Source organism: Acomys russatus, chromosome 21 (genome assembly GCF_903995435.1).
Source record: "Acomys russatus chromosome 21, mAcoRus1.1, whole genome shotgun sequence".
Classification (NCBI taxonomy): domain Eukaryota; kingdom Metazoa; phylum Chordata; class Mammalia; order Rodentia; family Muridae; genus Acomys; species Acomys russatus.
In genome coordinates this window covers 35,910,729-35,937,696 of record NC_067157.1, presented here as the reverse complement: position 1 = coordinate 35,937,696, position 26,968 = coordinate 35,910,729, and positions in this window count along the sequence as shown.

Below are 26,968 nucleotides of genomic sequence, written 5' to 3'. Positions count from 1 at the left end.
GTTCATCCTACCCCCCTCCCCCGCAAGGGTCCTGGGCCTGGGTTCAAGCAACAAATCACCCTCCCTAGTTACCACACCACAGTTCTCACTCACACAAACATCTAATGAGCATACTGCTGCGAAGCAGGTGTGCATATTTAGTCTCTCCAGCAACAAATCAAGAGACCTAAAAACACATATGTTATTTTAAGGAAAGATGCCCGCTCAGAGATTTCTCTTTAGAAAAACTATGTGAAAAGATTTCTTTTTAAGGTTTAAAACAAAACAAAACAAAACAAAACAAAAACATAAGGGAAAGAATGAGACAGGGAAGGGAGAACTGAATAATTCCTGGAGTTTCTAGAAGCTTCAAGTCCTGGCCCTGTGAACAGATGAACAATGAACAACTTGTTTGTGCACCATCTTGGCAAAAACACATAGCTTGGCCAGGCATGACTCAGACCAAGGAACAGGACATGCAACAGTCATTTGGGCACATCCACTCACCCAGGCAGGCACACAAGCGCACAAGTCTCCAGTTTGTCAATAATGCAGAACAAACAGGTAGATACAGAAAAGGCCGAAATTGAAAGCAAAACACACATTAATCCCAAGACTGACTGAAATGAACCCAACTCCATGAGTGAGCCGCGAGAGGAGGGAAGTCGCTCCCTGTGATGCCATCTGTGGCTCATGCTTCCTTCAGATCTTAAAGTGCTCCCAGTTAATAAAACAACAGAGTGACGTGAACACGAAAATGTGCTCAGCTCAGGAAGTTCTGTGAGATTAAACATTAAAAACAGAAATGCTTGCTCACGGTAATAAGTGGGATTCGTTATTAAGAGGTTAAGACGTGGGCTAACTCAGTGGGTAAAGCTAATTTGCAATGCCAGCTTGACAGAGAGTTCAGGTCTAGAGAGCCCATGTAAAATACAGACATAGTGCAGCACCCATAGTGCAGGGAGATACGAGGCAGAGATGAAAGAATCACCAAAAACTCATAACCCTGACCCAACTAACCAGCACTGAAAAGCAGGAGAGACCCTGCTTCAAACAAGTTGCAAGGGGAGGTCTGACACCTCAGGTTGCCTACTGACCTCCACATGTGCACTCTGTCCCACATGTACATACACCACACACATACACACACACTAAAGACAAAGGAAAGGAGTGGGGGGTGGGAAGAGGAAGGGGTAAATATGATCAAAATACATTGTCTGGGCATTCTCAAAAGAGTAAGCGAAAAGTGAAAATAACATTTATGTTTTCAGTCCCAAGGACCAAACCTAAGGCCTCATGCACACCAGGCAAGGGTTCTTCCACAAAGCTGTGTGCTTCAAACCAAGAAGCTGAACTTCATAGCTGCCTTTCTAGAAAGTGACAAGGGTCTTCCAAGGTGATGGTGCTGAGCCAGCTTTACCAACATCTGCCATAAAAGGCAAACAGGCATGTGGAAGAAAGTAAGACTGGGGAGTAAATAAGAAGTTTTCTGTTTCTGTTCCCTTACCTTTAAAGTTTTATCTTACTGTTTGTTGCTAGATAGAAATACATAGAATTTTCTGTCTTGTTTCTCAGTCTTCTTTTCAGTAGCAGCCATTCACCTGCCCCATTGCACATGTGGCCTCCCTCTTGCAAAGCTGTAATTGACTATCTTTAATCAATATGCACTATATTATCCCTCTTGTGACTAGAATTTCTAGTGGTTACACTGTAGTTTTATAATAAAAGTACAACAGGAATAGTGAGCAGGCCTGCCTGCATGTAATTCCTAGGGCGGAAGAGGCAGGAGGAACAGAAGAACATCTTTAGCTATATTGGAAGTTGGAGGTCATCCTGGAATATGGGAAACCCTGACTCAAAACAAAAAGAAAATCCAAAGAACAATCTCACATTTATGGGGCAGAAGACGATGTCATTTAGTTTGTATTTGCATGGAAAATACAATTCTGAAATAAATACTTTTATAAGAGGAGTCAAACTCTTGGGAGGAAAAACAAAAATTTAAAGTTGGTCCAATAAATATTTCTACCAATCAGAAGTAATCTGGACTTTTTTTTTTTTTGTAGGGGTGTGAGGGAGTTCAAGATAGGGTTTCTCTGTTTCTCTGTGTAGCCCTGGCTGTCCTGGAACTCAATGCTATAGACCAGGCCATCCTCAAACTCAAAGATCCACTTGCCTCTGCCTCCTGAGTGCTAGGATTAAAGGTGTTCACCCCTACTGCCCAGCTTTATCTCTCTGTCTCTCTGTCTCTCTCTGTCTCTCTGTCTGTGTCTGTGTCTGTGTCTCTGTCTCTCTCTGTCTGTGTCTCTGTCTCTGTCTCTGTCTCTCTCTCTCTCTTTGTGTGTGTGTGTGTGTGTGTGTGTGTGTGTGTGTGTGTGTCTGTGTGTGTCTGTGTCTGTGTGTCTGTGTGTCTGTGTGTGTGTTATGGTTTTTCATTATCTGGGCTTCTTAAAAAATCATTTAAACTACAAATTCATTGGCAGAATAAATACTAGCCCATTGTTTCATTCTTCAAAATTCCATGCCAACTCCAACTCCCGTTACTCACTAGCACTTTCCACTGACTCCAATTACAAACAGGCAGATACTTGAACAAAAGCCTATGACACGCAGTAACTTGAGCTCCCGAGCTAATGCAGCAGAAGCAGGGTCAACATCTTTCCTCAGCATGCATGCACAGCTTCTGAAAGGACATCTACTTATCAGATGGCCGTGCTGACTAAACCTTCCCAGGAACTTGTCTGGGGGAAGAAGGAGCAACCATAGGCCTGGATTCAAACACCTACCATGGATTTTCCCTAGGTGTCCAATTTTCTTGGAATTTCCCAAACACTCAACAATCATTTTGTTACTGCATCAGTTCTGGCATACTTTCTGCAGGGTGATATCACTTTGTTGGGATGCAAAAAGAAAAAAATATCTAAATATAATCCCTAGAATTCAGCAGTTTCTTTATTTATTCACGTATTATGTGACTATTTAAATCTTTAATTAGATCCACAGTATTGATAAAAAATTCATTTTTAATTTCTGTCTTTTTATCACATGGAAAGAACATTTGCATAGTAAAAATTCCACAGTAACTCCCTCATGAAGAAGACATAGTATTGGGAACAGAAGGGCAATTCATGAACAGGCCCCTAAACAATGACACCTAAGACATTATAATACACACTGTCCACTCTGAAGTGTCTGTTCAACAAAATTAAGTGCTAATTCTTTTTCTTAAACTCCATGAGAACTTCCCGCTCAACCCTAAGAACTCTTAGCTCAATTTCAAATTAGCAAAAATAAAATTATCAGTTCTAGAAAGATGGGTCAGCAGTTCAGGGCACTTTCCCTCCCAGAAGATCAGCTGCATTCAATTCCCAGCATCCACATTGTGACCCACAACTGTCAATAACTCCATTTCCAGGGGATCTGATGCCCTCTTCTGGTCGCTGAGAGCAAAACACACACACACACACACACACACACACACACACACACACACACACACAGAGAGAGAGAGAGAGAGAGAGAGAGAGAGAGAGAGAGAGACAGAGACAGAGACAGAGACAGAGACAGAGACAGACAGACAGACAGAGACAGAGAGAGGCAGGGAAAACACTAAAACATATAAAATAAGTCTTGAAAAATTAAAAAACAAAGCCCTATCATCTCATATTTACATAGGCTTTCAGTTTTGATTTGTTTGTTTCTTTTCAGTGCTTTGGGAAATGTAGTCTAACTTAAGTCACCCAAGACTCAGGGTAGTGGATACTCTCTCCTCTATCTTGCTAAGGAAAAACTGAAAATGTGTACCAACATGTGTGGAGCCAAGGTTTAAGCTCATTTCTTCTGGAGACATTTCCTAGCTCGCACCACAACACCATCTTTCTTTGAAGGTCCATATATTAAATGCTCATTTTGGGCAAATTTTCACAGCATTTTTAATCAGTATGAAATAGGTATGAGACTCTAAGACCCGTTCACATCCAGGCATCATTTATAACCTGAACCTCATAGAAGAAAGAAATCTATTATCCTACTGACTTTTGCTTTTGTCATCTAGGCTGTCCACACAGTTGATTTATGTATATGTTATGTTTCATTTTCTCCCCATATATTTGAAATTTGTTTGAAATGTCAAAGAGTTTTGATATTTTAGGTTTTACACTTCATGTATTTCTCCTTGTGTGTTACGGTGTCTGCCAAGCACCAAATTTAGCACCTCTCAGAGCTTTTTTGAGCCTGCCCCAAACAAGAAGCACTAGAAATTACTGCAGACAAGTTGGCCTTGTGAGATTTCCAAATGAGTTCCCAAACCAGAGAAACTGCGTGAGATAAATTTAGAACACTTGGGGTCTTTGAGAGTCTATTTCAATATATTTCAGTGACGGGCAATGTAAAAAACACATCCTGGAAACAGAAAGGGTGAGCAATACCTCACCTCTAAATAACGTTTGTCCCTAATGAGCTGTACAAGAGAAAACTCTGCTATGTTGAGAAATAACTTATTTTTTCATTCAGGAGTCATAGCAATTTCAAATAGATGGAGAGGAGGTTTTATTTTTGTCATCTTTACAAATTTTGTTATTCCGTTAGATTTTCATTAGCAATTTATATTTTCCTGAGGTTTTTACTGAAGCCCAAAATCAGATCACTTGTTTAAAAATAGTATTGTAGTAAATTACTGCTTTGTGAATTACAGGTTGGATAAGGTATTTGTTCTATGGAATCACTTATAGTAGTGAATTCATTACAACAGGATCAATAGAGCACTATATCTATGGCCCATCGATCAAAAGTAGAAAATCTTTTCAATGAAATAAACTGTTTATAGAGTACCAGGAATGCCACGGGTATTTCTGGAAAGCAAAAATGTCAATATGTTAAGAATTCATGCCTTTTGGCATGATTCATGCCCCATAATGAATTCCAGGAATCTCTCAAGATATATTATCTCTAACACAGGCAATGACATATATGCTAAGGGTATTCAGAATGCCAGCATGTGTATGAGTGAAAAGTTACAAATAATTCTCCAGTAATAAGGAAGAACTCAGTAAATCATGGTGTAGTCAATCAATGAAATATTATTTGCAATTAAATAGCATGCTGAAGGTTTTAAAGGTTATGATGACAAACATGTTTGAAGTCAAACAGTTTGATTCTAATGCTTTATTTAGGTATATAAAACCAATCTAAGCTTTAACTATCTACATTTCAGTCATCTAGTCCAATGATATTAGTATATAATGTTAGGGGAAAAGGAAAGAATGTAAATTTTTTTCATGTACACAAGGTGTCTGTATGAAAATACTTGTGTACAGGAGAGAACGGGAAAAAAGATAAGTTATCGGCAGAGAATAAAATCTATAAAGTGTATGTACATTTTTTTTTTTTTTGGATTTTTTTTTTCTGATCTAACCTTAGCTAGTTTTAAAAAATAAAGTAATATTTTAACAACTAAATGAAATGTGTATTCAGCTGTTTGGCATTTTAAATTAGCATAAACAAAAATATATTCTTAGAATTATCGAGTCTATGTAGTTTCCTTTTCACCTCTAGCCATATTTCGCTTGCATAGTAGTCTCTGAGCATTACTCATGTAGTTGCCTGCATTTTTCCTTCCTCTCCCCTCCCAGGACCCCTGGGAAGAATCCCTGGGAAGCTGTTTCTAACTTGCTCTGAGCAGTGCAAACCTGTCATCTTCCTGTGTTCCACACCATACTGCCTGGAGTACAGTTTTCTCAGGGTGTGATCATTATCACCCTAACAACATATTAAACATGTGCTAGAGTTCCACTCTATCCTATAAACCATATTATTAAGTTCTCATGGAAGCCCTATGAATCAGAAACTGTCATCACTACCATTTAAAAGATGAAAAATTGACACTCAAGAAAGTTTAAATATCCCAACCCCAAACCTCATGCTTTTAATCACAATGCACAGGTTCTTATTTCTCCTTGGACCCTTAAGCTTGGTACTTTAGCATCCAGAAGAGATTAGTAGCATCTAACATCAGTCAGACTACTTCAAATAAACATCCTGTATACTTTACATTATCTCTGTCAGTAAAAAGTGTTATCTCTGTTGATTACTTCCTTAAATAGCTCTTTTTGATCCTCATCGTGCTTTTGTGCTAGCTTCTGAAGAAGCCGTCATGAGTAACAGTGGTCAGTGTGCTGGCCCTCAGAGAAATGATTATCTGTCCCCAGTGCATATGCTTGCCAGAATGGCACATGTGGCTGGTGCTCTAGCCATAGTGCTCTGAGCACAGGCACTTGGTGTGAGAGAAGGATGTTGTCCAAGAGTTTTGCTTGAGAAAGTGATGAGGGCCACATGGGGAAGGAGGTTCTGAAACTCAGGACTTGAGCCTGACACAGGCAAACATGAGGTTATTTGCCATTGAGAAGGCAAATTCTATAAATCTAAAGATCAGTGAAAATGATCTAAGGTAGAGATATAAAGTAAGAGATGATCATCCTGGGACATGATTTAAACGTCAATGGAACGAGATCTCCATAGAAGTGACTGTGAAAGAAAGGACCTTGTTTTGATCTATATATGAAGGAGATTAAATACCAGCAAAAGGAGACTAAGCAGAGAATGGTGATGCTGGGAAGAGGCAGGGGGGGGGGGTGAAGTCTGCAGGTAACTGAGTAGACCAGGTCTAACAAAATGAATGAGTGGTCAGGTGGGTCAGACACTGTCAATAGGTTCAATATGATGAGGACAGAGAGCAGACTTTGATTTAACAACAATGACAATCATGGATGGTTTTCACCATTTTAATGGAACGGTGAGGTAAAAAGGCCTGACTGAACTGAGTTCAGGAGTGAATGAGAAAAGACAAATTGGTGATGTGAAAATAGAAGAAAAATAGAATAGTAGTTTCTGGGAAGAAATTGAGGAAAGGGAAGTCTTCCTTTTTATTAAAAGCATCTTCACATGTAATAAGAATAAGACAGGAGAAAAATCCACACTAAGAGTACAAGGCAGAGGAGAAGATACTGGGGCAAAGCCTATGGCTGTAGAAGATGATAAAGAACCAAGTGCTGAAATAATAGGACTGACCTTCCATTAGAGCTCATAAAAGTCACCCATAGCAACAGACAGAAGAAATAATATGTACAAATATGAAAAGTGATTAAATAGCATGGTAGAGCTTGTAGAGGGTCCCTTCTGATCATAACAACTTTCCAAGCAAAGCAGAAAGCTGAATCAACTGGGAATAAAGGTGGTGGGAAATTTTTATAAATTGAGGGAGCAAAATTAATGCATTAGGCAATTATTACCAAGACAAAACAGATAATCTGGGATACTTATGGTGATTGGCTGGTAAGCCAGAAGGGCCCTTGCTGTCAGTAGAGTTGGGTTTAAAATAAAATGTTGCGATGGTTTTCTTAAGACTGTAGAGACATGTATTTGCAGGATTGGAAGATAGTTGGATATTAATTAAATTGGTTTTACTAAGACAGTATAATGGAGAGGAAGGCAAGGGGTTTGGGAAAAGGTGAGAATGTAGAAAAATGGATTGTAGAAAAGGACAGATTGCATGCCCTTCTCGATCTGCATAGTACTGTTGCACTAAAGGTATTGGAGAAAGTGAGAAAAAAAGAAGGGAGTACTCAGAAAGATGCTTGAAATGTTAATAATCAAACTCTTAGAAGCAACAATGATAACAGGGCAAGGCCACGTGTTTGACTATGGGAGTCAGTTATGGGAGAAATAGTCCACAAGTGGATGGCTCTTCTAGGTAGTATAGGAATCATAAGGGAACAATGACAGAACATAAGCGTGACAGGACATCTTTGAATAAAAGATGGACTGAAAGATGATTCTACAGATGATCACAACAGGACAAGAGATAGGGTGTTCTAAGAACTGGAGGTTCAGACATGAATTTAAAGGGGAGGAAGGGAGGAAGGATAATAACTTGGAGGTTGACATGAACACCGTGGCCACTGGTGTGAAGGAGAGGAAGAGAAGTGACTCTGTGGCCAGGTGCAATGCAATTATATTTCTTGCTTTCAATTCCTAACTCAAGTTACCATCTCAGGTTTAACAGGAGTCTGGTCATCAATGGAATGAAGAAGCTCTCTTGTCAGTTTTGAAAATAAGGAAAATAATTGCAACATAACGGTGGTAAAGAAACACTATAATGTCGTGAGTGAATATACTGGTGGGCTGTTAAGCCATAGTCTTTTACAAATGGGAAAGTGGAGCAAAGCCAAAGATTGTTAGCAATCAATCATAGAACAAGCCAGAGGCTATACTCAAATGGTTTAGAGAAGCTAGGAAAATGGGGGGAAGGGGAGTTTCCATTATTAGTAAGACAGTAATATCTAAGGCTGGGGTTACGTCTCAGAAAAGTACTTACTTTGGAACCACAGGCACCCAAGTTGGATCCCTAGCACTCAAATTGGGAAGAAAAGAGCTAAGAGTGACAGAAGATACGATCAGACCAGAGCTCACTGGCTACCCAGCATAGCCTAATTAGTGAGCTCCAGACCAATGAGGGAATTTGGTGTACAGGGCAAGAAGGTAGAGGGCATCCCTGAGGATGATCATTTAACGTATGAACACACACACACACACAAAGAGAGGAGAGAGAAGGAGATATAGATAGATAGATAGATAGATAGATAGATAGATAGATAGATAGATAGTTTAAATATAGCAACATTGGGAGGCAGAGTACATAGTACTCCACGCTATCAGAGCCTCAATCTTGGAGAGAGTCAGGATCATAGGCAGAGTGAGAGTGGTGCCATGGGTACAACATATTCTTAATATTTTCTCTAATTCAACCATTCTTTTCTATGTCACAGAGTAGGTGCTATGATACAACTTGGCACAATGCAATTCAGATTCCTGTATCTGTGTGGATTCCTGGGCCCTTGAAATATGGCAACTTTTGTTGAGGAACTGAATTTTAATTTTTTTTTTTAATTGTAGTTAAGTGAAAATATACCAAGATTGCCTACCTTATTGAACAGTACATTTCTGGAGCTTTGTCACAAGATATCGTGGAGAGCAGATAGAAAAAGAATCAGAAATTCTAGGGAGAATTAGGTGGGAGCCCCACCTTCCCATCTCTTCACTCAGGTTCTTGGTCGAGTGAGGTGTGGAGCCTCGGGGCCAAGGTCTTCACTTATCAGGCAATTTTTTATTACACAAATCCCCCTTCTAGAATCTTTCCCAGTACTTTATTAGACATGTGTTTAAAACTTCAATCTCGTCACTCCGAAGAAGTTACTCTAGTCCCTAGAAACTGAAAGATGCCCAAAATGAGAGACATTGAAAACTCCACCAACAAATAGATTATTCGTGTGAGTTATTAGAAAAGCACTATAATTCAACTAGTAGTGACGGAAAGTCATTTTTAATAAAGGGAACTGAAGAAAAAATACAGATTTTTAAATGAGAGTTTATTTGATTTTCCTTTTGCATAAATGGATTTTATGTACTGAAAAGGTAGCTAATTTTGATAGATCTGCCTGGAACTGGTTTTTACAACTGATGGCCGTTGGAGCCAGCCTTTTCCTGCTGATTTCTTTTCTGAAACTTCCCCATTGAAGATGACATCAATATTTATGTGAACTGGGAAAAAGAAACGAGGCACAAGGTACATAAAACTGATTAATGTAAACTGGAGAGGAAAAACCCTAAAACCAAATCTAATGATCCATCAAACCAGAGTCACTCTTCCTTCTTAACAATGCGAAAGCTGCCGATTGAAAGGAAGCACGTAAATCACTTAAAATAGCAGAAGGGAGCAAATGTGTGGCTCATGAAAAGTAAAAGTAGTCTAAAACCTCATTAAAATCAAAGACCTAGAGGATGATAGTGAACTCAGAACAAAACTGGCATCATTTTCCAATTAGCCGAATACCTTAGAGAGAGCCGCGTGCCTGTGTGCCATATTTAAATAAGCTTTCCTTGTAAAAATTGCTATATGCCACAATTCAAAATGCAGCTGAGAAATCACCCTTTTTAGCTTTACAGATGATAACCTAATTCCAACTATTTTTATCTACTTTGTAATTCAAGGGATGCATGCTATATATTATTTCCCTAAGAGTCAAAATTATATTTAGAATTAAAATTGGTTTTACGTAGTTCAAGTTATTGCACCCGAAAGCAATGAGTCACGCACCAGAAGTACACAGATTTGGGAGGCAAATACAGAACCATTAACTGCTCAGCAAGAGCTTGCTTAGCCCCTTAGCTTGAAGAATAAGCTTTAAAAATACTGTACAGTTAATGTGGGCAGCAACAACAAGGTGACCTCTGTTCTATTTCAAAGGTGCCATGGGCCTTTTCTCTTCTTTCTTCAGGCCCTTGGGTAGAATGGTGCTGGAGGAAAGATTCAAACATATTGTAATTATGTTCTACAGTATGCTTCACATGTAAAAAGTAGTGGTACCAACCCACCTTCCCGGCAGTCCCTTCTCCTTTGAAAAACGATTCAGTGATCCCAGTACTTTTTTGCCCTATTACTTAATAATCGTGAATTTAAAATGTGCATATATGAGAAAAAGAGAGGGCAGAGAATGAGGGTGAGGCTGTTTGTGCACACTTTTTACACACGACTGTGGACTCACATTGTTCTCCCACCCTCAAGTCCTGACCAGGCCCACCGCTGCTTAGTTTCTGAGACCAGGTGGGTAAAGGGTAGTAGAGTCTAAGGTAGATAATCACAAAACTGCACCGACCATCCAGACTTCACACAGACTTAAGGGACATTGTACTTTTTGTAAGCTCACCTTTCACTGTCACACTCACAGCCTGGAGGGGTTATCGAGCACCTGCCCCATGCCATATGCTGGGCTCACTTCTTTTTATAGGTTTCTTGTTTAATCCTCACAGACGGGCTATGAGGGATGGCCACTTCACAGGTGTGAAAATAGAAATCTGAGCAACCAAGAATTGTTTCCAAGATCATACAACTGTTAGGAAAGGGGCCAGATTGTGAACATAGGCTAAAACAAGCCCCAGGCCCCTAGCTTTGTTTCCCACCATTCTTGCTGCGTCACTCTTCCTTTCCCTCTCCCTCTCCCCCTTTCTCTCTCTCTCTCTCTCTCTCTCTCTCTCTCTCTCTCTCTCTCTCTCTCTCTGTATGTGTGTGTGTGTTTCCCAACCGTTTCAACTTCTTTGGTCCCATCAGTTACCGAAAAGGACAAGTGAGACCTCTAAGCCTATCTTTCATGAACACCTATGTTGTGAAAACTGTATCATAATACTTGAAAACGAAAAAGTGTCCATTAGAGGACTGTTTCTTTTGGAAAATTTAAAGCAACTGATTGTTTATCCTAGTTCCAAAATGTCTTTGCATTCAAGTAACCAGTAAACCTGCATAAGATGGCCTTAGGTCTGGTCACTAAGATCAAAGTGAGTAATCATAGCCTAGCTATGACAAATCAGTACATATGGAAATATATGTGTACAGAGATGCACACTCAGGTAAAGTCACATTTCAGATCACAATAAACAAATGCCAAAAGTAGTCAAAGGAATGTTCTCCACCAGTATCACTGGACCCTCGTTAGCTAGTTGTCATTTCCACAGGGTCAGTTTCCAGTTTGAAAATAAATCAAATTACAAACAAAAATGTTCAGAAAACATGTCAGGGTGACCAAGACATAGGATCTTCATGTCCTCATTGCCACAGAGAAAGGTGGTAGAGAGAGAAGGGAAAGATCTTTGCTATGCTAAAGTATATTCCTGTTTGTGAGTGAGTAGATGCTACCAGCATGGAAAAACAAAGAAAAAATAGCAGTCCAGCAGTTTTAACAAATCTGCAATGCTATAGAGACAGAAACGGATTATGAGGCCACTAAGTCGAAATGAAGGGCTGACATTCTGGAGAAGAGAAAATCACAGAGAGGCGAGTTCGGCATTCCGACGTTCTGCACGTTTCCACTCTTAGCATTTAAACACACTGAGCTGCATAAAGTAGCAATCAGACAAGCCAAGTGGAAATCCATAGCTTAGTAACTAAAATGGTAACTGGAGAATTCTGCAATAACATCATGCTGGAGAGACAAAATGTAATAAGAGTGCACACCCGGGAAAAAGGCCTCAGAAAAGTCCCCAAATTGTCAGTTGAGATAATGAAAGACTAGAGACAGGAGCACACCAGAAATGCAGATATACGGAAGGACTCAACAGTGGCTCGGGATCATCTCAGCCTTGGTTGGATCAAGCTAACTTACCAGCAAATGTAAGTTTAATCCTTTATGGAGGACAAGAAAGTAATCTAAAATTACCATTTTATTTTAATGCAATCTAAAATTACGAGGCATACCAGAAGACAGGCCCCAAGCCAAGATCTAAAATAAAGACACAGACAATAGAAAGAATCACATTGCTAATAAAACAAAATTGGAGCCAAAAAGACACTGGTTTTTAAATAACTGTGGTTACTATATTTATGAAAATTAATAAGATAAACTCACCAAAGAAATGTAATCTATGCAAACAAATCAAATTGGAATTTTAGAAACAAAAAAATATATATATATCAGTTTATAATTACCTAAGAGATTTCATAACAAACTCAGGACAACAGAAGTGAAGCATGCTAGTATGGAAAACAGATTAGTAAAATATACGCATCAAGAAAAGGATGGAAAATGCAAAAAAGATCATATTCAGAACAATGCAAAGATGTAACATATCTGTAATTGGAATCCCAGAAGAGCATAGGGGGCAGAAACAATACTTAAAGAAACATTTGCTAAAATTATATAGCATATAATCAAGCCATAGAGTCAGAGCCTCTGATGGGGGAAATAGACAAAGGAAACCAGTAAGTAAGCACGTAAGTGCCAAGCTTCTGACACAGACTACAGAATATATCTTCAAAAAAGACAATGACTCAAAAGGAGCAATAATAAAATTGACAGTATCTGACTTTTACACTTCTGACGTCAGAGACTAATACCTGCTACACTGTATCTTTGCCTTTAAACAGTCCTAAGCTTTTCATTATCTTCTTAAAATAGCATTATTCATTTATAAATAAAAGTGCAAATGCCTTTAATCTCAGCATTCAGGAGGTAGAGGCAGGCAGATCTCTGAGATCAAGGCCAGCCTGGTATACAGAGCTAGTTCCAGGACAGACAGGACTATACAGAGAAGCCCTGTCTTGAAAAACAAGTTATAAAGGTATATATATATTTTTTTAAATATATATCAAAAGATATATATATATCAAAACATATATACATATATAAAGTATATGTAGCTAATGAAGAGAAGGGCACAACAGGAAGGACTTTTAATTAATATGAATTAAGAGAAGCTGGGAAAACAGGTACAAATGTGATAAATATACAATAGTCACCTTAAATATCTGTAATCTTAAAACAAACTAAAATACAGAGATTATTTTCTTTTAAACCTCACTATGTTCAAAACATTCCTTACTAAGTATGAATACAGAAATTATTAATAAAAATACATTAAAAATCTCATCTATGAGATCAATTACCAAAATAAAATTAATATCACTTCACTACACAATGTAAAGTAAAAATTCTACCAATAAAGAGAGACATGCAAGAAAAAGAATTTAAATCTTCACAAAACATAATTCTATGCTTATACATAGATTAAAATATGTAAAGAAAACTCTAATCATATTTTTACTAATGAGGAAATTAAGCATGAACAGCCACAGAATATTTGGACAACTCCCTACCTCTCTTTTAGTACATAGCAGATCAAGACTCACAAAGAAGGTAACAAAACTGTTAAGCTTTAAACAATAAACCTGACTTATTGACTTATATGTAACTGATGGATTATCATTTCCAACAATTGTAAAAGGCATGATTTCTTTCCCAAACCCAGATAAAACATCTGCCAGAGTAGACCTACATGCCACAATGCTTGTAAAAGTATCCATACATTTTAGAGGAAACAGATTAAAAAGCCTAAGATATACTCAATTTTTTGAAAACTAAACACCATACCTGTATTTCTAAAACTAAGAAAAAGAAAAGTAAACAAGAAATTATTTTTTTAATTGTCTAATTCCCAAGAAACACATCAGAATATGTGAAGCACAGGTAGCACAGATTTTATAGGGAAAGTTACAAAGGTAAATGTGTATCTTAGAAGCCAAGAGAGTGAAGGTCAGTGATTCCCAGCGTGCATCGGAAGAAGCAGAGAAAGAGCCCTTAGTTCAACCTGCATAAGACCTTAGTGAAGAAATAGAGACAAGAGTGTTGGTTAATAACATAGAAAATAAATACACACAGAGAACCTCAGTTGGGTGCCAATGTTGCTTTGTTGAAAAAATAAACAGCCTGAAGAAGACCAAAAGGAGATAATAGAGCCAAGCTGTAAGAACGGAGGGGAAAGTATTGCTGCACAGTCCAAAGATACTAAAAACTACAAAGAGATGACTGTTAACCATTTAATGCCAATGCATTTGATGAATTCTCAAAATGAGAAAGAAACCTTTAGAAGGACGTTTTATGAGATCTGTCACAGAAAAGAAATGGAATGGAAGAAACATATTAGTGACGCATTTAATTGAAGTGGATTCATAACCTCTATACAAAGAGGTGGATATCTTCACTTTATAGTTATATACAGTATTTGAAGAAAAAAAAATCTCATATAAAACCATGAGGTGAAGAGGAAATAAAGAAGGAGAACACTGCCAACTTGTTTCATTTGCCCTCTATGACCTTGAATTCAACACCTGGAAAAAACATTAAAGGAAGGGAAATTACAGGCTAATTTCTCTCATGAACATGGGTGAAAATGTCTTAAATAAAACATTAACTCCATATACAAATAATTACAAATTTCTATAATGGTCCAGAATATGTATTTTTTTAATTTTTAAGAAATAATCAATGTTGTTTATATACTAACTGAACAAAGGAGAAAAAAATGGGCATCATAAACAAGCATAATTTTATTCATAAAACAGACAAGTTTGTGACAAAAATGGGCACTACTACAACTTCTGTAAATAATGTAACCAGTTCCTAATCAAGAAGACAAAGTGAGAAAAAGGATAAAATGTATAATGCTTAAAAAGACAGAAACACCAGGCACGGTGTTGCACGCCTGTAGTCCCAGCTGCTAGGGAGGCTGAGACAGGAGGATAGCTTGAATCCAGGATGCACTAAGTTTGGCATCAATATGGTGGCCTCCTGGGAGCGGAGGACCACCGGGTTGCCTAAAGAGAGGTGAACAGAGCAGGTCAACACTCCTGTGCTGATCCGCAGTGGGATAGATCCTGTGACTAGCCACTGCTGTCTGGCCTGGGCAACAGAGTGAGACCCCATCTCTTAGGAAAAACAAAACAAAACCCCAAGATTATTCAGGACAACATTACGGAGCGATACACTATGTCTGAGATACCATCAGCCATGGAACAACGTCAGTTTTCCACAAGGTAATTCAAACATTTAATAAAACACAATTAACATATTCTAATAGGGGTTGTAAATGTGGGTATGCAAGTCAGCGAGCATAAATTTTCTAGATTTCTAAAGATGTAAAGATAAGACTAAGCAAGACAATCCTGAAGGGCTAAGGAAGTGTGGAAAACTCAGGCTATGGCATATCAGGGACAATTCTAAAGATCTTATATGCAAGGGAATAAGCACTATGCTATTGGACATAAACATACATTTAACATATAAATCACAACACGCTCTAAAATTTAACTTACTCGATGGCAATGATTTCACTGAAACAAATGTAAAGAAGTCTAAGCTTTTCCAAACTTGTAACAGAAGTAACAACTGCTACTAAGGCCAATTCCTGCTAATTATGAACCTACACTTCACTTTTCAAAGCAAAATATTAAACATGTGGTTTTATTCACTTTCATCCCATAGTTCTACTTATTTTCACCTAGAAGCAATTACTTGACTTGTTGCTACAACCAAATCCATAACAAAAGATCCTGGGGGGGAGGGTAGGCAGGGAGGATTGTGTAACTCACAGTCCATCACAGCAGGCAAGTCATGGCAGCAAGAGCTGGAGGCAGCTGGTTGCCTTGCATCTGCCCTCGGGAAACAGAAGAAGATTGCTGTGAGCCCTCAGCTTTCTTCTTCCTTTTTATTCAGTCCAGGACTCCAGCCCATGAACAGGTCCCACCCACATTTAGGGGGTATCTTTCTCCTTAAATTAATCAAATCTAGATAATCTCACACAGACAAGTCTAGGGATATATTTCCAAGGTGATTCTAAATCCCAGCAAGCTAGCAACCAAAATGAGCCACCACGGGTGCATTTCCATAATCCTAGATTAAACAGATGTTTTTAAGTATAATGCAAACCTTGTTACATAGGACATGGTTAAAGTGGACTTTAATAAGATTCAGAACTTCCACTCTCATAATTATTATTAATGAAAGTACAGCCACAAAAATGAAAATGTTTATAATACAAATGGTAAACAAAAGACCCTTTGCCAGCCATAGACTTATACACACACATTCTCAGGGTGTCTGTGTCCGTTCTTGTGTCTATATTGTTCCTATAGAATTGCATTATTCTGACTTAGAAATTCCTTTCCTTCCTATGTAGAATACATAAGTGTGCCAAAACCTTATTTATAGCAAGCTGCAAAACTAGGAATGATTCAAATGTCTGTTGACAGTGGAATGTGTAATAAACATTGTTGCAAATCAACCAACCTAATTTTAAAATTCACCAAGATGCAAAGACAAAATAAGCAAGACAACCTTGAAGAACAAAGGAAGTATGGAAAATTCCGGCTACTGAATATCAAAGATAATTTTAAAGGTCTTGGAATTAAGAAAGTAAGTACTATGGTATTGGACATAAATATACATTAAACATTACAACAAAATGAAATACTCTTGTTGTGTACAACAGCACAAATGAATCTTACAAGTGTGGTATTGAACAAAAAATGGCACAAGAATGCATATTATATTCTTGCACATGTATAAAATTAAAAGACCAAACACTGGAGAGGTAGCTCAGGTGTAGGAAATTTGCCAAGCTAACATGAGGCTCTGTGTCCATCTAAAATTGTAGGCACAGCCAGTATTTTATGAGGAAAATAACATTTGGGAGAAGACCCTTGATAAAGCATGACTGGTAGAATGACAAGAAAGCTTGTAGAGTCCGGAGGGCCTTTTGCACTGAAGCCCGTAGTGTCTGTATAGGTATATTCCCTCTAGAACTGCATTGAGCTGCTCTGTTATAACTTGTGTAATTTGCTGAATTCGTGTTATGCTTCACCAAAGAGAGTAATTTTGTGAAGCCACTTACATGTCAATACATACATAGAATGGCTATTATAATTACGGCAATATCTTCATAAAGTGAGGTGTTTGGGGTCCAACCCCATTACTTTATTTTATTTAGGCCTTACACCAAAACCTCTAAAGTAAACAGCTCCCACGCCCATTTGAGATAAGAGTAAACAGAAACACAGCCTTTCAATAATTACCCAAGATCCCAACCATGAAAGGATGGAACTGGGATTTATATTGAGACAAAGAGTTACTCAGAAGGTTTTCATGAAGCAAGACCTTTGTCTTATGCAAAGAACTGCCTGCTGAAGACCTGTCTAGATCAATACTCCACAATGCCCAGCATGCTTGCTGACCTTTAAATAACTTGAAAGCAACAGGTATTGACTGCATGGTTAAATTAACTATGAAGGCCTCTACCAGATGCTGTGGATTAAAATGAAGATCTTAAAGTCTCTGTGGCACTTTTGTAACATAACCTGCATTTCCTCACATAAGGAAATCTCTTATGTGAGATGGAGGGTCTATGTCCCACAATTTCAATTCCAAAATAATCCAAAAATAAAACACAAGTTTTTTTTCCTCCTCCTCTTTCTCCTCTCCTCCTCCTCCTCCTCCTACTTCTCCTCCTGATCCTCTCCTCCTCCTCCTCCCCCTCCTCCTTCTCCTTTCTCCTTCTTCTTGTTCTTGCTTGATTTGTTTTTCATTTTGAGAGCTTTGTTTTGTTTTGTTTTTTGCCATAAAGTTTAGTGGAGTTCACTCCTTCTGCAGAAAGAATTTGCAGTTAGAAAACTAAGCAAATTGTCTGCATTTGGAGGCTCCATCCCACTATTTCTTTAGCTGGTACATTATTGTATAAAGCTAGACTACACTTGAGCTGTTTCTAAAATTACACAACAAAAAAAGACATGATGAAATGCCTAACATCCTGGTTGGCTCTATCCACTCAGAAGACTAAAAATGGGGTAAGTGTGTACAAAATCTTAAATCTATGAATATCATTTCTTCTGATGTCTCCAAGTAGGCAGCAGGCAGCCCAAAGGGAGCTGTTCAGTCACAAATTCTAAGCCTAATGAAGTGAGAAGAACACAGTGTAGATACAAATTAAAATCTACTTACTGAGAACATTCAGTATTTTTTTAGTATACTTTCTTGTTTTATGTGAGGAAGAAAGTATCTGCTGAAAGGAATGACCCTTTTATGTTTTGAGTTAACACAGTAAACCTGTTATTGACCACAAGAAATAGCCACCCAGTAACTCTAATCTGTTTTTGAAACCTTTGGCTTCTAAAGGACTATCTTTAGATCCTTTTAATGATTATTGTTAAGCAGGTGAAGTGCTGTTGTAAGAGAAAAGGGACATGCTCAAGACAATGATTAACCAGCCCATTGCTTTGCCATGGCTTTTGCTTTTATTTAGTTTGTTTCTACGTTTGTCTCCAGAACATTTAAATTTTTTGGAGGTTGTATTTTCCTTCCAACCACCGGGTGATTGAGATTGTATATTGAGAAGGGACAAGACTTTAGAATTGAGATTTTCTAGCTGAACTGAACTGTGCTGTCAGTAACTAAGAATTGTGAGTTCAGTCGACAATGAGGCTTTAATGTCAACTGTAACTCTGTTAACTTAAAAAGCTGGATAGAAAACTTTCAGTGATGCATACCACAACCTAAAGTCTGATTCGCATTCTTTTATATCACCTCTGAGTGAAATAGGAACTGAAATGCATCTTCTTTGACATAGAACCTTCAATGAGAAAACAAGGCATTATTCAACACATTCTAGCAATAAGTCATCTATCAGTCAACATCCACTTATGCTTTGGCAACTCTCATTTAGAGTTCTGCAGCTTGGAAAAGTCTCTCTGGCTTTGAGCAATCAGTTGAAAACTCATATAAACAATTCTACTCGTGCTGGAGAGAGCAAGGGAATTCTTTTACAACTATTTTCCAAAGTGTGGTTAGAACAATATGCTCAGGACATTTTCCAAATATGAATTTAATTGTTGTATTGCAAGTTTTAAAAAGGAGCATGATATAACAAAATGGCAATGGGGTTGGAGACAGGTGTGTTGGATTTTAATCCTTGTCTCAGAATATACAAGTATATTTGTTGAAGAAAGTATTAGAAATATAAAAAAGAAAAATGGTAGCAACAAGCAGTCCCTTCATTACTAGAAGCCTGTCTATAGTTAGAATATGCATGTAATATAACAGACAAACTATAGAGACTAAGGTATATTTAAAACAATGTAAGAATAATTATAATACTATTTCTTCAATAAATATACTTGTATATTCTGGGAAAATTACAAAAGTAGGCCCAAAGACTAAATTCCTGGGAGAGGAATTGTTGAAACAGAACATCATTTTTGGTGTTGATGAGGTTGAAAGCAGCAGCCTTCTAGGTTTTTAATTGACAATATTCTCTATTATAGAAATCATCCATTTTTATTGTATGTGTCCAATATTATAACCTGTTCTGCTTAGAAGAGGAGGAGAAGAATGGGGAGGAGGAGGAGGATGGTGATAATGATGCTGATGATCAACTTGGTACAAGGTCAAGTCTATGGGGACATTTTCTTGATTAATGACTGATGTGGGAGGGTCCAGCTCAAAAAAAAAATTGTTAATGAATCCTTGTCTCACTGCTTCCTGAGTGACAGTGGTGAAATCCATTACTCGCTCTGGCATCAGTTGTTTCACCCTCAAATGAGAAATAATGGGTGCTAAGTGCAATGTATTAAAAGCACAGGAAATCATAACATGAATGTATGTGATAGAAAACCAACTTTAAAAGTTATTATCAATGTGATAGGATCCCCCAAGGAAAAGGCACACACATGTGGTAAAAATCTAACAACATTGGCATAAAGCGTAGATTTAGTGGTTGTAATAAGCTAGTGTTAGTCCATTAATTTTGACATGGTATTCATTCAGTTTGTTAGCAATAAAGGAAACTAATTACAGAGTCCATTATAATCCTCCAGAGACCCTTTATACCTTTCCTCTAAGTTTGAAAATATTCTAAAGAAAACTTTTTCTAACTAGTCTCAATCTCATTTCTTCATCTTCCTTTTAAAAAAAAAGATTTATTTATCTCATTTTATGTATGTGTTTTGTCTGAATGTGTATCTGTGCACCATGAGCCCGGCCCATTGAAAATAGAAGTGGGTAGTCTGCCTTGGGATTGGAGTTACAAACCATTATGAGTGGACATGTGGGTGCTGGGAATCAAAGCGCAGTCTTCTGTAAGAACAAGTGCTCTTAACTTCTGAGCCACCTCTCCATCACTCCCTTTTCTTCTTACCCTCTTAAAGGTCATTGATAGTATAATGTATGTACATTCAGTTTAATTCTATAAAGAAAATAAGTTTCAGATTACAACCTCTCCCAATGAAGACCAGAGGGTCTCTGCTCTTTCTATAATTATAAGAAAATTAAGGGAACTGGGAAACCTAACTCCAAATATGAAGCCATTCAATTTGGGAGGCTCCTTTTGTGCCTTTAAATACATGGAGCCTTACAATCTTGCTTATTCACCTAGACCAGTGATAAACTATGAAATGTCTGCTCTATGGAAGCCATGGAGTTTCTGTAGCTCATTTGAGCCTGAGATGGCCCTCTCTTCATCTCCCATCTCAGCTTCTCCTCCACATTATACATATCGACACCAAAATGTTGGTTTGGGGCTTAAAAGCCTCCATTTCAGTCAAGATCCTATTGATGACTAAGATGTTGAAACAAAGGGGTATTCTAGAAGTACATAGTGCCCTGCACACAAACTGTTAGGATGCACGAGGTGCTAGAATTAAGTAGGACAAGGACAAAGAGCATTGACACACTGGTTAGAAAATGTTCTGCTATCTGCAGGCATTTGAGGTCTTTTTGTTCTTTCATTTATTGCCTTTTCTGACTGCTGCCAAACATTCTTATGAAAAATAGAATCAACCTTTCATATGTTCACAAAAATTTACAAGATACTAAAATGGTTTTTTTTCTACATTATGTGACTTCTCACCAAATATAAAGAAAATAAAGGTCTTGTTCTGATCTCTTTCAAGAAAATCACTAGTGCAACAGAGTTGAGAATGAGATGCTTCCAAAAGCAAGCAGGTACTCACTGGTAGTTATTGACTACCTGTTCTGCCCTTGCTATTCTTCTTGATAGGAGAAATGTAATGAAATATGAGCTATGCTTGTTGCTTGCTGTTAACAACTTTAAAGTTGACCAGGGTGGGTATTACCACTGAGGAATCACTGAATTCTTGTTTTTTTTACTATACCAAGAACATGGCACACACTGTCCCTTTAATCATAACAAACACCATAAGATAACCTATGGTTACATAGCTAGAAAGATCTGATTCTTCCCATCTCAAACAGCAAGATACTAAAGATCACATAAAGAAAAAAAAAGGTCATGGCCTCCAGGTCCATGCACCTAATGAGTGACAGACATTTAAACTGAAGCCCCGACTTTGTCACCAAGATCCTTAACCATTACTCTACTGGACCTCATTTATAAAAGTCTAATTGAATTACTTCTTTGAAAACTCAAAAATACGTTTTTGTTTTTGTTTTTTTTTTTTTTTTCTAAACCAAAGTAAAAGCACAAGCATTTGCTCTGGCCTCTCAGTAGTAATGAGAGAACATGCTCCAAGAGGAGACTCTGTACTCTCAAGCCTTATTAGCAAACACTTTGAAATGCCCTTGAAAGGGACCTGATCATGAAGTTCAGGTCTGCTGCATGCGCAGTACAACAGTCTTCTGGGAGACGGATCCAGTGGGCTGGGAACAACAGCCTAGCAGACTTGAAACTGCTGTGGCATTTAGGCTTCTCAGCTACTCTGCACATTCCTGAAGCGTTGCCATGATAAAGTGTTCACTGATGCACAGATAACAGCATGGCCGGCTGGAGGAAACCATGACTTTTAGAACAGCATCTCAAGGTCAAATGTTACCCAACTGTGCAGGACCACGCTCAACTGTAAGATTATAAATGTACAGACCCGGTTTCTCAAGGGCACTGGCACAAAGTTCAAGTGAAGCTTTTTAAGACGGAGCTCTTGTCAGTTTTATGAACAGCTTTCTCTAGAATTTAGCCAGTTCGTTTGATAGCATTAGGCAAGAGGAATTTTCCAGCAACAGCTACCCAAATGAAAACATCACAGAGTAGAGCTGTGCTCTATTCTCATGATGAAGACTTGACATTTTTCCCAGGAAACTCTTCTCCAAGAAGCCTAGAAGACATAATTGGTCTGGGAGTCCCTGCAAATCCACCGGAGAGCCCTGTGAAGTGCTTCAGTGATCCTCATCCTAACTTTTTGCTTTGTTTTCATGTTGGTTTTTGAGACAAGGTCTCATTCTATATCCCAGGTTAGCCTCCAACTCACAGCAATGCCCCTGCCTCAGCCTCATGAGTGCTGGGATACTAGGCATAAACAACTACACTCAACTTTCTGATTCTTACTATAAAGAGGGCATTCCTTAATACACACTAAAGAAACTTTGCCCAGAGAAATAAATGGATGTGCTCAAACAGTCTTTATGAAGAGTTTGCATTCTTTGACAATTGGACTTCCATCATCCTGGAGTTAAACTGAGTATCGTTAGTGAGCTATTGCCACCCTTGCATTTTCCAGCCATCAATGGTCACTGCAGAGTTTTGGGTTAATACACTGACGTACTGAATCAGTGTGTTTAGCCATACATTTTATTTGTTCCTACACATGGCATTTCAAAAAAGCATAGTCTTGCTCTTTGTACTGATGGCTACAGAGGACACATTTGTTTCTTAAAGCATCCTTGACCCGTTTCTGACTCTTGCACTCAGAACATGTGGATTCCCTAAGAATAAGTTAAGATTCATGGGAGGCAAAGAATAAAGTGAGTGCTTTGTGGGGAGAGTCAGAAGTGGCGGGGGAAGTTGGATGGTCTCTAGGAAGGAGGGAGAATGGAGGAACCCACTGCTGGTGAGAATACATGCCCCCTGTTGGCAGTACAGGCAGCACTCTATCTGCTAAACAATATACTATAACAACTATTGACACAGCATAAACATAGTAATTGGTGTTCTCAACAATGTAGAGATGACTTGGAAGTACATGGAGGATTATATAAGCTAAATCTAAATACTATGCCATTTTATATGAGAGACTTAACCCAGTCACACCTCATGGATCCACAGGGACAACTGCACAGAGAAAGGGAGAAGTGCCTCCAGGTGGAATGACTGCCTGGTGGATGGAGAACGCTGGATTCCGGGGAGGATAACTCCCTCTTCCCAGGAGAGCATCGCTATCTCCCATTTGACATTGCACATCAGACCCAGACATAGTCAAAGTCTAGTAGGCCACGGACAGTCAGGATCGCAACAGCAAACTATGACTCTGCTCCAACTTCTAGGAATATTTTTAGCTTTTTTTAAGCTTTTGTATGACTGTCAACTGTTGAGTTGCAAAATGGATAAGATAGAGTCTATCAAATTGGAAGGAGATTTACTTTCACTTGGAATTTAAGATTATTCTCCCATGTATGAGCTCCTTCTGGATCTAATAATTTGAATTTCAGAATTCCTCTGATTCTACTCTGGAACCTCTCTGTCTCTCTCTGTCTCTGTCTCTGTCTCTCCCTCTCTCTTGCCCTGTCTCTCTGTCTCTCTGTCTCTCTCTCTCTCTCTGTCTCTCTCTCTCTGTCTCTCTCTCTCTGTCTCTCTCTCTCTCTCTCTCTCTCTCTCTCTCTCTCTCTCAGACACACACAAAGATTTATTGTAATGTATGTATATGTGTGTGCCTACATGTGTTCATGTGTGCCATGTACATGCATGTTCATTGCTGGGGTGGGGGGGGGTGTCATCACATCCCTTAGAATTGGAGTTACAAGGGCCTAAGACCCAAGCTCCAATCCTCTTAGCCACTGAGACATCTTTCCAGCCCCCACTTGCTTATATTTGATGAAATGGTATTTAATTTCCAGTATAAGTAAAGAGTCACTAATGATTTGAATAGGAAAATCATAAAGGTTTATCTTCACTTAAATATAGAACTTGGAATGCCAAGTAAGTTGCCAATTCATTACCTTTTGAAGAATCTCCTGGAAAATTTGAGCTGAAATTAAGTGAAACTTTTGCCAAAAGGAATGTTTAAATTTTGCTTTATTGAGCCATTAAACTAATATATTCTCTTCTTTAAAGTTTCTGCTGTGGCATATTTGATTCAAAGAAATCTCCCAATTGTTTTACCATTAGCTTGAAGCAAAGCAAAATTAAAAGCATGACAAAGCATAAAATTGGCCTTGGCAATATCTAAGTTTGGTTCAGCCATGAGCATCATCCTCAATGCTCTTGCAGTCTGAGAAAAACCGCCATAAAATCAGGTTATTGTTTTTAATTTTATAACTCATGATTTATTTTGTTTAGCTTTAGTGACAGCCTGCAGTTCTAACGAGTGTCTTCGGTTAGGAAATGCAAGCAAGAAACCAAGACCCAGGTGTCATTACTTATAGCATGGATCATCTCATTTATCTTCTGTGTAACTACTGGAATGTGAGGCATGTGATCCCTATTACATAAGCTAACAATAGCAATCCTAAAACAATAGTTCAGGATAAACACAACTTAGGTCATTACCTTATACCTCCCTGGCACTCTACTCTACTAGACCCAGGACGTCTAGAACCTTTGTTCTATATTCCAAATACAAGGCTTTCCCAAGCAAAATTTTTAGCAAGGAGGTGATATAGATGTCAGAAAAGGTATTATTTTGTAAACATGAAAATCTAAGTTCAATGTGCAGAACCTCTGAGGAAAATCCAGGCACTGTAGCACATTTATTAACCCAGTACCCCAGAGGTGATGGCCCCATGGCTCCACAAATTAACCAACCTGGCTTTTGTGGTGAGGTTCAAGTCAGTGAGAAAGGGAGAGAAAGGGGGAGGGGAGAGAGAATAGAGAAATGATACTCAAGGATTTCTTATGAATTCCACACTGATATGTACACACATGCAGGCACATTTGTACATTTAATTTTACACTAACACACACACACACACAGAGTCAACACCGATGTCTGCTTACAAGTACCAATTTTGTAGCCAGAAAAAAAAAAAAATGACCTTTAATAGCTATGGGTCTGATGTGCATCCAAATCATTATTAAATGTAAGCAATAGAGTGCACACAAAGCTCATGATCTGGCATTCTTTTGGTGTTTATCACTATTGTTTATTTTCTTTGTGATGATTATGGTGCCGGTGGTGATGAATGAATGAATTTCTCATTCTTAGGTAATATCAAACTAATCAGCACCACAACAAGGATTATCTTTCCATATCATAATGCTACTGTTTCTTAGCATCACATAAGATTGATTCAAACTTTTCTAGATTATAGTGAATTTGTTTGAAGCAAATCAGAAGATATAGACATTCTTTACAGTTCTTTTCAAACTATATCATTTATCTGTAGGAGTATAACAATCACTCCAATATTTAGTCGCATAAACAAGTAAGATTTCTTTAATTATGCCTTATGGTCTCTCTGGTTCAGGAATTCATGAGTTGCTCAGTTAGACAGTTACAGATCAGGGATTCTTGTGATGATCGAGTCAAGAGGCACCTGAGGCTGTAGGCATTCGATGGAAATGGAGGACTTCTCTCCTAGTGACCTACAAGTTTCACAGGCAGTACTGGCTAGTGAGGAACTCTCCACAGGGCTGTTGTGTGCTCTTCTGTGGCACCAGGTAACTTCCCAGTGACTTCCCACAGAGGTACAATGCCTTTTATGGCTTAGTTTCAAAAGACACGTGTTATCATTTCTTCGATAATTTTTGTGTCACGCAGGTCAAGTCTAGTTCACTAATGGGAACTAGAATCCAGAAAAGAAAGATGGTTGGAAGCTAGTGACATGCACACAAAAGGGTCATCCAACTTCTATGCCAATGACAGCATCTGCTTGGGCTCAATACTAAGTTCTCATTGCCTAGATGAGGTCCAGGTACAGATAAGAATCAGCCAGTATAGTTCTACAAATGATTCTCAGATAGGGTTCCTTTCATGGAAATGAATGTTACCTTCACATATACACCAAGATAGAATTACAGAACAAGCATGAGATGACAACTATGGACCTTCTAATTACAGCAGCAATAAACAGTACATGCATAGAGGTCACTGATCCACCGCAGTTCTGAAAGGTAAGTGGGCACAAGTTGCTAGTTCCCTGATTGGCATTCAGTCCTACTTCCACCTGGGAATAATTTTCCATAGCTTCTTCCACCTCCCTCTAGACTCCAATTTTGTTATGTCACCTCCCCCAATTCAAAGCCCCAGATTCTAGATTAATGAGAATTACAGCATTATAAATTTCCCCCAAAGCATATTGGCTTAAAAGAACAGTATTTATCAGCCCTTGTGATTTTTTTTTTTTTGAAGTGGTAAATTTTAGAGTAGATTGGTTGGGCAATCCTATCCCAAAGGTACCCTGGAAAGTGTAGTCTGATGTTCTTAAGGTTGTAAGAATTCAAGAGTTTGACCAGGAATTGGGGAATCTACTTGAGAGGTAGTTCATTGTCGTGGATCTCTAGAAAATTCTTCACACAGAAGCTTCTAAATGGTAGCTGAGTCATATATGTGGACTTGCTTTCTCCAGACTGACACAAGAGAGCAAACCAAAAAGCACAGTACATTTTTATGAGTTCATGTGGATAGTCATGCATGGCCCTTTCAATTGTGTTT